General features: G+C 42.3%; 1 protein-coding gene across 2 annotated transcripts in view; it reads right to left on the bottom strand.

Annotated features, from left to right (window-relative positions):
- The window catches only part of LOC105711172 (signal transducer and activator of transcription 5B), a 78,222-nt gene that overhangs the window by 33,532 nt on the left and 31,545 nt on the right, over positions 1-13,145 (bottom strand). The window contains exon 1 of one of the 2 annotated variants that reach the window (XM_064369460.1): positions 526-685. The exons of the other annotated variant lie outside the window; for it this stretch is intronic. The gene's annotated coding sequence lies outside the window, so the exon portion shown is untranslated. Of the gene's footprint in view, positions 1-525; positions 686-13,145 lie in introns of those variants that run through there. 2 annotated transcript variants of the gene reach the window in all.

Here is a 13,145-nt window from a genome sequence, read left to right as displayed (position 1 = left end):
GGCTAGGCTGGTCTGGAACTCCTGATCTCAAGTGATCCACTTCAGCCTCCCAAAGTACTGGGATTACAGGTGTGAGCTACTGTGCCCAGCCAAGAGATTTTTTTTTAAAAAAATCACTTGTTTTAGATTTGGTATTTTGACTTCAGAAATACAACAAACATACACCATTTTGAAAAAGCCTAGTAAAAGAAAAGTAAAAATATCTAAAGCATGGATTGAGCCCGATGCATTATCACTAGTTACCTAAGCAGCAATGCTTTGCACACGAAAAGCCCAGATTTATCTGGAAAAATGCCCCAAGGTTTACCTTCTTAGTTACTGCTAAGGAATTTATGAAGCAATATTCTGTTATATTACAGCATTTACAAATATTTCAGACACAAAAACAATACATTCCAACTAAGAGTTAGAAATAGGAACCATTATGCTCCGATAGCTGGTAGTTTCTGTTTTTAGCATGCTCTTGATTAAAAAAGAAAAAAAAAACAGCTTTATAAAACTACCATGACGCCCCCTCAAACTCACCTGACAATTTTTAACTCATTTGGCAGACACTCTTTGGGATTAACCAGATTAGGGCAGAAACATTTGGGTGGACTGGGAAGAGACTTCATGCAACTGTAAGGACTGAAAATGAATCTTGCTGTAACACTATTTTCCATAATGTAGAGTTTGGTATAAGGCAGGGTTATCTTGAATTCCATCCCACAGGATTTGGCTACTGATTTGCACAATCCTAAGAACTGGGTTACAGTTAGGGGCCAGTGACTTGGACTTGGATTTTGTTTACTACCAGAGACTGGACAAGTGTGTTAGGAAACAAAAATCTCTTCTGTTACTTGTAGTTGTCTGATCACGTAACACTGAGCTATTTATGGGACAAGTCAGTTAGCCAACAATGAGGTGTAGGGAGGTGCCAGTTACCTATTTTAGACTTGTGCAATGCTATAGAACACTTGAGAAGTGTACAATTTTATTTAGGGCTTTTAGGCATTAAGGCTGGGATCACTGTAAGATCACCCAAGACATCAAATTTCAGTGGCTTGTGAGTTCCCCAAAACACTTGCATAAAACAGTTCTTTCTAGAAGCAATTCCACTTCATAATCAAACAGTGGAAGACATTTAACTGCACAATATATTTTTTTAATCAAGTAAATCATATCACAAGATTTTGGAAAACCAGAACAGATACCAAATCATGATTTTTGGATGAAAGATGAGGGATGGATGACCAGGCACAGTGGCTCATACTTGTAATCCAGGCACTTTGGGAGGCTGAGGTGGGTGGATCACCTGAGGTCAGGAGTTCAGGATCAGCCTGGCCAATATGGCGAAACCCTGCCTCTACTAAAAATGCAAAAAAAATTAGCTGGGTGTGGTGGCATGCACCTATAGTCCCAGCTACTTGAGAGGCTGAGGCAAGAGAATTGGTTGAACCTGGGAGGCGAAGGTGGCAGTGAGCTAAGATTGTGCCACTGCACTCCAGCCTGGGTGACAGAGCCAGACTTTGTCTCGAGAAAAAAAATATATATATAAGGGATGGATGGATGAAGGTGTTTACTTAGGCACTTAGGTACATGGAAGAGTGATAAAAGAATGAAGAGAAGAATTCATGTGTTAATCTTCCTAAGTAGTAAATCTTCCTAAGAAGTAGGACCTCATCATAGCTCTCAATGAATATGTGAGTGATACCAACAGATACAAAAATTCTCTTGCATCTGCATTCATTAGCTGAATTGACTCAAGAGATAAAAGAAGGAAAGCTATGGAAACTTTTATCTGCTCAGAGACTCCTTCCCAGCCCACTCAAATAAAACAGCATCCTGGTCACTCTCTATCCTCTTAATCTGCTTTATTTTTCTTCTTATCATTTATTAATTCCTGACATTGATCATATATTTGCTTACTGACTTCCCACCAGGGTGAAATCACCATGAACACAATGACTTTGTTTTGTTCACTGTGCCTTCTCTTGGGTCTACAGCGGTACCTGGCACATAAGCATCATAATTTATTTGTTGCGTAAATAAATGTATACACACAATTTGACCTACTATCAGCTCTTTTCAAAATTATAATAGAACTGTATATCAGTATGAAACACCAAGGTATGAAAATGGAACAGATTCCCATTTAAATGATCAATTATAAAATTTTTTTTTTTTTGAGACGGAGTCTTGCTCTGTCGCCCAGGCTAGGGTACAGTGACGTGATCTCAGCTCACAGCAACCTCCGCCTTCCAGGTTCAAGCAATTCTCCTGCTCCAGCCTCCCGAGTAGCTGGGATTATAGGCCCCCACCACACACCCAGCTAATTTTTTTTTGTATTTTTAGTAGAGACGGGGTTTCACCATGTTGGTTAGGTTGGTCTTTAACTCCTGACCTCAGGAAATCCACCTGCCTCAGCCTCCCAAAGTGCTGGGATTACAGGTGTCAGCCACCACGCCCAGTCAATGATCAGTTATGATTTTATAACTGGGATGATTCTCTGTTGACAATGGTCTATCTGTTCCTTCATAACATATGCCATAGTTTGCAATTTCTCATTTAGTTTTTGTTTCTGTGGTCCCCACTGTACTCAAGGGTGGTAAGTGAAAGAAGCACATTTTATTCACGACAGTGTCCCCAGTGTCAGGAATGGTAGCTGGCCCATGGAAAGTGGCCAAAAAATACTTGCAGAGCAAATAAATACATAAACAAATTTTTTTTTTTTTTTTTGAGATGAAATTTCCCTCTTATAGTCCAGGCTGGAGTGCAATGGTGTAATCTTGGCTCACTGTAACCTTTGCCTCCCCGGGTTCAAGTGATTCTCCTGTCTCAGCCTCCTGAGTAGCTGGAATTACAGGCATGTACCACCACGCACAGCTAATTTTGTATTTTTTTTAGTAGAGATGGGGTTTCCACCATGATCAACCTCAGGCGACCTGCCTGTTTTGGCCTCCCAAAGTGCTGGGATTACATGCACGAGCCACTATTTAACATGCCCTGCTGGTCAAGGATATTTAGGAACCTATTAGTGTTTTAAGAAAGAAATACTGTGGTGATATACCATGCATGTAGGGGTATTATAAAAATGTCAGTCACACTACTTTGCCTTAAATTTTAGATTATTTCTTAGTTTTCATCAAAGAGTAGAATGCTGAGCTCTTAGAATCTGTCAGAATATTTTTATGATTCTAGTTATGAACATGTCATAATAATTATTTTCTAAAATAGCATGCCATTTGAAGGATAATAGCTGGTAAATATCAGGTAGCAATCACCTTATTTTAATAAATACAATGTAGTTTCACTACACACAAGTGCTTTGATAGAGCTAGAGAGTAGATTCTGCTCACTGCTATTCAAAAGTGTAAAATAGCTGGGTGTGGTGGCTCATGCCTGTAATCCCAGCACTTTGGGAGGATGACCTGAGGTCAGGAGTTCAAGACCAGCCTGGCCAACATGATGAAACCCCGTCTCTACTAAAATACAAAAATTAGCTGGCCATGGTGGCGTGTGCCTGTAATTTCAGCTACTCAGGAGGCTGAGGCAGGAGAAGCGCTTGAACCCAGGATGTGGAGGCTGCAGTCAGCCAAGATCGCACCACTGCACTCCAGCCTGGGCCACAAGAGCAAAACTCCAGCTCAAAAAGAAAAAAAACGTACACTAACTAGTACAGAGTCATTTTTATTTTACTGTTTAACTGAAAACTATCTACATGTGAAATATGAGACGACTTACTGAGATAATCATTATAAAATTCTAAGTACCCAGTTCAGAAAAAAACCGTTTCCCCAGTTATGTAAATAACACCTAGAAGCTATGTAGTGGTTTTTTGTTTGTTTGTTTGTTTTGAGATGGAGTCTCACTTTGTCACCAGTCTGGAGTGCAGTGGCATGATCTCAGCTCATTGCAACCTCCGCCTCCTGGGTTCAAGCTATTTTCCTGCCTCAGCCTCCTGAGTAGCTGGGACTACAGGCGTGCATCACCACGCCCAGCTAATTTTTGTATTTTTTAGTAGAGATGGGGTTTCACCATCTTGGCCAGGATGGTCTCGATCTCTTGACCTTGTGATCCACCTGCCTTGGCCTCCCAAAGTCCTGGGATTACAGGCGTGAGCCACTGTGCCAGGCCACTAAGTAGTGTTTTTCTTCATAGATGTCAGAACTCTTCATCCCATTATCAGGCTATGTCCATGCCTGATCTAAGGGACATTCATCTAACTGGCATTCACTCTTCCAAATGGCATTCATCCAGCCATTGAACTCTACTCTGCATCTGAGAGGACTGGACCTCTGTCCCCAGTACCCACCCTCTTCTGCTGATTTACGGGCAGCTCCAATTTCAGTGCGTGATGCTCAGACAAGGGAAGTGGTTTGTTCTTTGGTAAATCATCACAGGGGATTCTCTAAAGACTGGGAAATGGATTCACAATTTTATTTTTAGGCCAAACATGAGAACTATTTGAGCTTGGTTCAGCGGCACTCTGAGTTCACAAGCATTTCAGAACAACATAAAACAGCCTTGGACACAGAAGACTGTACTTTCTGAAGGCATAAAGCACCTACCTCAACCTTATATATCTGGATATATCCACGGGCTTGGAGAGCCAAATAAACCAGTGGGGCCCTCAGGCACTTGTTAATAAAAGTTTCAAAGTCTAATAGCTCATAATGTTACAGGCTTACGGAAAACCATAAAAATGAATGTCCACCATATAAATGATATAAGTGAGTGGGATTTGGAATAATTTTGTCTCAGTAATAAGTATCTTTTCTCAGATGCTTTTTCTTTCTAAAAGTAAAATATAAACTGTAACCAAAAAAAAGCATTACTCTCTCTGACCACTTCTAGAACACTGTGGCCAAGGTCTTGCCATAGTTAAACTGTGGTGGAGGGAAGCAGTGTCTGACATTAGAAGGTACCCACTGTGTATTTACCAACTGAGCGAATGAATTCTAGCTTGGGGTGGGAGTAGGGTTTTAATATGTATGTACAGATTTGGTCTGCTGGATTCATGTGTATAATTTAAAGCATTATATAAATCTGATTCTCTATCATATCCCCCCCACCCCAGGGCAAAAGTCTCTAACCTGGGGTAAAACTTTTAGAGATAATACTGAACTCACTTAAATATGGTCTGCCAAAGACTTAGCCCCTTCAGCCTCTCTGTGCCTCAGTTTTCTAATTTGTACAATGGGAATAATAATACTTATGCCCCTCAGAGGGCTGCTGTAAGAATGAATTAGTTTTATGTACATACTTAAAACAATGTCTGGGCCGGGCATGGTGGCTCAAGCCTGTAATCCCAGCACTTTGGGAGGCCAAGGCGGGCGGATCACCTGACGTCGGGAGTTCGAGACCAGCCTGACCAACATAGAGAAACCCTGTCTGTATTAAAAAAAAAAAAAGTCTGGCTAAGAGCATGTGCTCTGTAAGTACTCACTACCGTTCTTACTGTTACCTTAAACTTACAAAACTGGGTTCTTTCTCCCCATCTCTAATTTTAACTCAATTTAGCAAACTTTCCAAAATCAATCCTCCACAAATAGCTCATTATCATTCTTCTTTTTTTTTTTTTTGAGATGAAGTTTCGCTCTTGTTACCCAGGCTGGAGTGCAATGGCGTGATCTTGGCTCACCGCAACCTCCGCCTCCTGGGTTCAGGCAATTCTCCTGCCTCAGCCTCCTGAGTAGCTGGGATTACAGGCACGCGCCACCATGCCCAGCTAATTTTTTGTATTTTTAGTAGAGACGGGGTTTCACCATGTTGACCAGGATGGTCTCGATCTCTTGACCTCGTGATCCACCCGCCTCAGCCTCCCAAAGTGCTGGGATTACAGGCGTGAGCCACTGCGCCCGGCTTTCATTATCATTCTTAACCAATATCCTCCAGTATAACCTTTTACATCCATCCATCCATCCATCCATCCATCTATCCATCCGAGACAGGGTCTTACTCCATCACTCAGGCTGGAGTGCAGTGGTGCAATCATGGCTCACTGCAGCCTCAAACTCCTGGGCTTGGGGGATACTCCTACCTCAGCCACCCAAGTAGGTGGGACTATGGGCACATGCCTTCACACCTGGCTAATTAAACAAAATTTTTCTGGCCAGGCGAGGTGGCTCACGCTTGTAATCCCAGCACTTTGGGAGGCCAAAGGGGGCGGATCACCTGAGGTCAGAAGTTCAAGATGAGCCTGGCCAATGTGGTAAAACCACGTCTCTACTAAAAATACAAAAATTAGCCGGGTGTGGTGGTACACACCTGTAGCCCCAGCTACTCAGGAGGCTGAAGCAGGAGAATCCCTTGAACCCAGGAGGCAGAGGTTGCAGTGAGCGAGATTGCTCCATTGCACTCCAGCCTGGGCAACAAGAGTGAAAAACTCTGTCTCAAAAAAAAAATTTTGTTTTTGTAGAGACAAGGTCTTACTATATTGCCCAGGCTGGTCTCAAACTTCTGGCCTCAAGTGATCCTCCCAAGTCAGCCTCCTCCAAAGTGTTAGGATTACAGGTGTGAACCTGGTCCTTTTAAAAGATGGTATTCCAGATGGGCACGGTGACTCACGCCTGTAATCCCATCACTTTGGGAAGCTGAGGCAGGAGGATCACAAGGTCAGGAGTTCAAGACCAGCCTGACCAACATGGTGAAACCCTGTTTCTGCTAAAAATACAAAAATTAACCGAGCATGGTGGCAAGCACCTGTAATCCCAGCTACTGGGGAGGCTGAGGCAGATCACAAAGGTCAAGAGATCGAGACCATACTGGCTGACATGTTGAAACCCCATGTCAGGCCAGGTGCGGTGGCTCACGCCTATAATCCCAGCACTTTGGGAGGCCGAGGCGGGTGGATCATGAGGTCAAGAGATCGAGACCATACTGGTCAACATGGTGAAACCCCATCTCTACTAAAAATACAAAAAAATTAGCTGGGCGTGGTGGTGCACGCCTGTAGTCCCAGCTACTTGGGAGGCTGGGGCAGGAGAATTGCTTGAACCCAGGAGGCAGAGGTTGCAGTGAGCCGAGATCGCGCCATTGCACTCCAGCCTGGGTAACAAGAGCGAAACTCTGTCTCAAAAAAAAAAAAAAAAAAGAAACCCCATGTCAGTAAAAATACAAAATTTAGCTGGGTGTGTTGGTGCATGCCTGTAATCCCAGCTACTTGGGAGGCTGAGGCAGGAGAATTGCTTGATCTTGGGAGGCAGAGGTTGCAGTAAGCCGAGATCAAGCCACTGTACTCTAGCCTGGCGACAGAGCAAGAAGACTCTGTCACACACACACACACACACAAAATGGGTACACAAATGTTCATAGCAGCATTATTCATAATCACCTCATAGTTGCCCCAAAGTAGAAACAACTCAAATGTCCACAAAAGCATAAACAGATAATATGGATAGGAATGGATAAATACAATGAATAAAATGGAATATTATACAGATGTTAAAAAGGAATGGAGGGCGGACACATGCTATGGTGTGGATGAACCTTAAAATCATTATGCAAAGTGAAAGACAGGCATGCAAGGGAACATACCGTAAATTCCATTTTTATGAAATGTCTGGAATAGGCAAACCCATAGAGACAGAACATAGATTGGTGGTTGCTAAGGGCAGAGGGGAGGGAGAAATGGGGAGTGATTGCTAAAGGGTGTGGTTTTTGAGGGGATGATGAGAATGGTCTGGATTTAGATAGTGGTGATAATTGTGTAACTCTGAGAATATACTTGGAAGGGTGAATTTTATAGTATATGATTATATCTCAGTAAAGCTATTTTAAAAAAGACAAAGAGGTGAAACGCTTGCTCCGGGTCGCTCCCATACTACTGAGGGGTGCTATCTGGTCTGGACCTACCAAGAACCTGCACTTATTTGGACAAGGCTACAGGCGTGTTGAGGACTTAAGGTGATTTGTCATTTTCTAGGTACTTTTCTGCCTGTTTGTTATATTTCATAATTTAAAGAGAGCAAAGAATAAAAAATTAAAATAAGAAACCTAATACTGAGGGGCTCTGATTTTGGCAAAGGCTAGGGCTGGGTGACAGATGAAAAAGATGATGTATACATATTGCTTCTGACCTAAAAAGTATAAGGCAAGGAGCCAGGGTTCAAGACTGTCAAACCTATCAGCTCCAATGAATGACTAAAGACTCTGGACAGAATATAGAGAGCAAGTTCCCTGGTTATGTTTACTGCTTTACTGTTGATACCAACATTATTAAATATATTAAGTGGTGGTGGTCACCTAGTATAGGTATTTTTTTTTTTTTTTTTGAGACAGTCTTGCTCTGTCGCCCAGGCTGGAGTACAGTGGCACCATCTCAGCCCACTGCAACCTTCACCTCTGGGTTCAAGTGATTCTCCTGTCTCAGCCTCCTGTGTAGCTGGGATGACAGGCATATGCCACTGTGTCTGGCTAATTTTTGTATTTTTAGTAGAGACGGGGTTTCACCATGTTGGCCAGGCTGGTCTTGAACTCCTGACCTCAAGTGATCCACCTGCCTCAGCCTCCCAAAGTGTTGGAATTACAAGCATGAGCCACTGCGCCTGACCTTAAAATAGGGATTTTAAGGGAAAGAAAAAATAATAAAGGATTAAGACTTCGTTCATATTAAAATTGGACTAATATCAAATAAGAAGGCTATCACATGTAGAAGTAGGTCAATACCAGAGCCATCTGCTCTTTTTTTTTTTTTCTAAATACTACTTTATATGCAATCTGGAAGGCAATTCTCTTTTTTAAAAATCATATTAAACAGATGGGAAAAGAATAGAAAGAACAAAAGCATTTGTCTCACAAAGAAACAAACAAGGAAAAATGTACCCAGGCAACATAAAGATGATAATATTCTGAGAAGACAATCAGTCATAAATCTTTATGTCACAGCCAAATCACTGCATATTACAATGGGAAGAACAGTGAATGGAGGAGGGGAAAAGGTAGGGGAGGGAAAAAAGGAAAAGGTAGAGAAGGGACCTACTTGTAAATATAAAAATCAAGTTTCAATCAGCAGATTACTAAATATTTAAAACTCTCATCTAAACATAGGATATAAGGTGTTGGCCAAAAATGCACATTCTCAAAAATAAAGAGAGTAGACTCAGACAAGGATCATCACAGCTGCCAAAACCACTAGGTGACAGTTGTTGGGGAGTGACATTTAGTCTCAAAGTACTATTCACATATTACTTATTACTCATAAAGGGGAAAAGGTGCATTTCTGTGGATAAATCTGGTGGACAATACCTTAACTGAGTGATCAAACATCTCCAATCATGGGGTAAACTGATATTATGTGCCTCCAGATATGATTTGCTGAAAAGAATACACAAACTAAATCATGAAGAAACAACCAGAAAAATCCAAATTGTGAGGCTCTCATCAACGATCCCATTCCCACCCCAAACAGGTGGAACTGTTCTAAGTTAAAGGAGACTGAAGAGACACAACCACCAAGAACGTAATTCAAAGACAAAAACACAGCTAGGTGCGGTGGTTCAGGCCTGTAATCCCACACTTTGGGAGGTCGGGATGGATCACTTGAGGTCAACAGTTCAAGACCAGCCTGGTCAACATGGTGAAACCCTGTCTCTACTAAAATACAAAAATCAGTTGGGCGTGGTGGCACACACCTGTAGTTGCAGCTACTCAGGAGGCTGAGGCACAAGAATCTCTTGAAGCCAGGAGGCAGAGGTTGCAGTGAGCCAAGATTGTACCACTTGCCCTCTAAGCTAGGCAACTGAGTGAGACTTTGTCTCAAAACAAAACAAAAAGCCCACAGCTCTAAAGGCCATTATATATTAGATATTATTTTATCACTGCTAAATTTGAGAGTGACAATGGCATTGAGGTTTTGTAGGAGAATGCCCTGGCTCAGAGTAGATACACCATCAAGTATTTGAGGGTAAATGGTCAGGACGTCTGCAACTTACTTTGGAAGGAGAAAGGAAGAGTGACTGTGGTGGGGAGTGTGGGAAAGTAAATCTAACAACTGTGAACACTGGTTCAACCTAGGTGAAGTATATAAGAGTACTCACTGTTCTATTCTTTCCACTATTCAGTCAGTTACATGTTTTTCAAAATCAAAATTAAGGGCAAAAATTCCAAAAAAGAAAAACACAGCAACGAGAGCAGAGATTCTCACTTTGAAACTGTCCCTGGTGGTAAATAAAAATCTGGACTTCTCGGCCAGGCGCGGTGGCTCACGCCTGTAATCCCAGGACTTTGGGAGGCTGAGGCAGGTGGACCATCTGAGGTTGGGAGTTCGAGACCAGCCTGACCAACATGGAGAAACCCCGTCTCTACTAAAAATACAAAAAATTAGCTTGGCATGGTGGCGCACACCTGTAATCCCAGCTACTGGAAGGCTGAGGCAGGAGACTTGCTTGAACCTGAAAGGGGGAGGTTGCAGTGAGCCGAGATTGTGCCATTGCACTCCAGCCTGGGCAAAAAGAGTGAAACCCTGTCTCAAAAGAGGAAAAAAACAAAAACTGGACTTCTTAGACATTGTGCTGCAGCTGGTAGGCCGCCAGCATGCAAGTCTGGCTCTCTCACACCACCGTGGCCCACAACATACATGTGTTATCATTATCTTCATGTCCAAATCTGGCCAGCAACTTCAGCCACCCCTTTGGGAAGAAGCTACATCAGTATCACTTTCCAGATGACTAAAAGCATTTGCTGTAGCCCATAAATAATGACATCTGCATTATGGAAAAATAAGAAATGATTTGAAGCTGCCATGTAGTTCTATGTTAGCCTCAGAATTTCTTTTTTTTTTGAGACAGGGTCTCACTCTGTCATTCACGCTGGAGTGCAGAGGCACGATCATGGCTCACTGCAGCCTTGACCTCCTGGGTTCAGGTGATCCTCCTCCCTCAGCTCCTAAGTAGCTGGGACCACAGGCATGTGCCACCACACCCAGCTAATTTTTTTTTTTTAAGAGACGCGGTCTTGCTATGTTACCCAGGCTGGTCATGAACACCTGCGCTCAAGTGATCCATTTACCTCAGCCTCCTAAAGTGCTGGGATGACAAATGTGAGCCACTGCACCTGCCAGCCTCAGAATTTCTAATGAAGGATTATATCTGTATTGTAATTCTAGATCAACTCATCTTAGAATGTGTCTCTTGGACAATTCAAATCTTTCAAGAAAAAAACTTCTCAGCTACTACAATACCCTATTTTTGTACTACTTAAATGAAATATAATCCCATTCCTCGTTTCGAAGTTAAAAACGAATAAAACAGGCAATTTATTAATAAATCTACACATTACCAATATTTTCCTCATTAAAGTTCACAGCCTTCCTCTTACCATTGAGAGTTACAGTATTTCGTTTCTACCTAGCAAAACTTGCTTTGAAGAGTGCCTTGATTTAGGCCAACTCCCAGGGACGTATGCCATCGGAGAAGCCAGAAATAACCAAAATGTCTAAAACAGAGGGATGATAAGACTATAAAGTATTAACCTAATGGGATAAGGTGCAACCAGTTAAATGACATATAAAAGCTATGTTGAAATATACAAACCATGTAGACACATTTTAAAATATTTATTTTATTTTATTTTATTTATTTATTTTATTGAGACAGAGTCTTGACACAATCTTGGCTCACTGCAACCCCTACCTCTTGGGTTCAAGCAATTCTCTTGTCCCAGCCTCTTGAGTAGCTGGGACCATAGGCACCTGCCACCAATGCCCAGCTTATTTTTTTTTCTTTTGAGACGGACTTTCACTCTTGTTGCCCAGGCTGGAGTGCAATGGCGCAATCTTGGCTCACTGCAATCTCTGCCTCCTGGGTTCAAGCGATTCTCCTGCCTCAGCCTCCTGAGTAGCTGAGATTACAGGTGCCCACCACCATGCCCAACTAATTTTTTGTATTTTTAGTAGAGACAGGGTTTCACCATGCTGGCCAGGCTGGTCTTGAACTCCTGAGCTCAGGTGATCTGCCCACCTCAGCCTAATCCCAAAGTGCTGGGATCACAGGTGTGAGCCACTGCACCTGGCCCTAATTTTTGTATTTTTAGTAGAGATGGGGTTTCATCATGTTGGCCAGGCTGGTCTTCAACTCTTGGCCTCAAGTGATCCACCCGCCATGACCTCCCAAACTGCTGGGATTACAGGTGTGAGCCATCCCACCTGACCCATAGACAGATTCTTTTTATAGTAGAAATAAAAGCATGTACACGTATGCAAGAGGACAAATAGAGAAATGTCGGAAGTGTAAACAGTAGTTACATTTAGGTGAAGGAGATTTCTGGTACAATTTTTTTTAAGTTTTTGATTAAATTGTGTTTAAGATGTAAAACTTGAAATATAAATTTAATAATCAACGGGGAATTGATACTATTGACTATCCCACAGGAACCAAGTTTAAAGAGACATGAAAACATAGGAAGAAATATTTCCTAACATGATAATATCCAGGTTATGACACTGTCTTACCTGGATAGCTCAAGTAGTGATTTAAGACTGTTAATAACAGATTAATTTGTAATTCTGACATCTATTTATATATATTTGTGGCTCTCTTTCATCTTTGATGTGACTAAGCAAACTAGTATCAACTGCAAATAGAATGAAATACAGAGAAAGCCACTCCCAATGGTATTAGAATTTCTTTAAAATAGTACACTTTCTAGTTGGGCATGGTGACTCACACCTGCAGTCCAAGCTACTCAGGAGACTGGGCTGGGAGCACTCCCAGGAGGTCAAGGCTGCAGTGAGCTATGATCACGCCACTGTGCTCAAGCCTAGGCCACAAAGTGAGACCCCATTACTAAACACAAACAAAGAAACAAACAAACACATCTCTTACCTCTAATCACATGCCTGAACACAGTCGGCTTATGTGAAGGCCCTAGACAGTTCAAGCCTAACAATGCAAGGCCTCTAGAAAGCTATCATGACAGAGCAGATCACAGGAAACCTCAGCTGTTGGTTCCTAACTTCGCTCCTACTCAAAGGCCAACAGAACTGGGAGGGGGAGAATCTTCCTGTTTTGTTGATACCAGTTTATTCTGTGCCAAGAACCTATATCTAAAACCAATGCAGAGTTTGTATTCCCCCTGGATTCTTCATTACCTCAAGAAAGTGAAACAGATCAGAGCAGTTTCCAAGAGCAGAGGCTCTGCAGGGCAATCTTGCCAAGGAGGCCCTG

The sequence above is a fragment of the Aotus nancymaae genome, unplaced genomic scaffold (genome assembly GCF_030222135.1).
Source record: "Aotus nancymaae isolate 86718 unplaced genomic scaffold, 86718_ANA_hifiasm-v0.15.2.pri h1tg000089l, whole genome shotgun sequence".
NCBI classification, from domain to species: domain Eukaryota; kingdom Metazoa; phylum Chordata; class Mammalia; order Primates; family Aotidae; genus Aotus; species Aotus nancymaae.
This window is presented reverse-complemented; position numbering and strand designations above follow the sequence as displayed.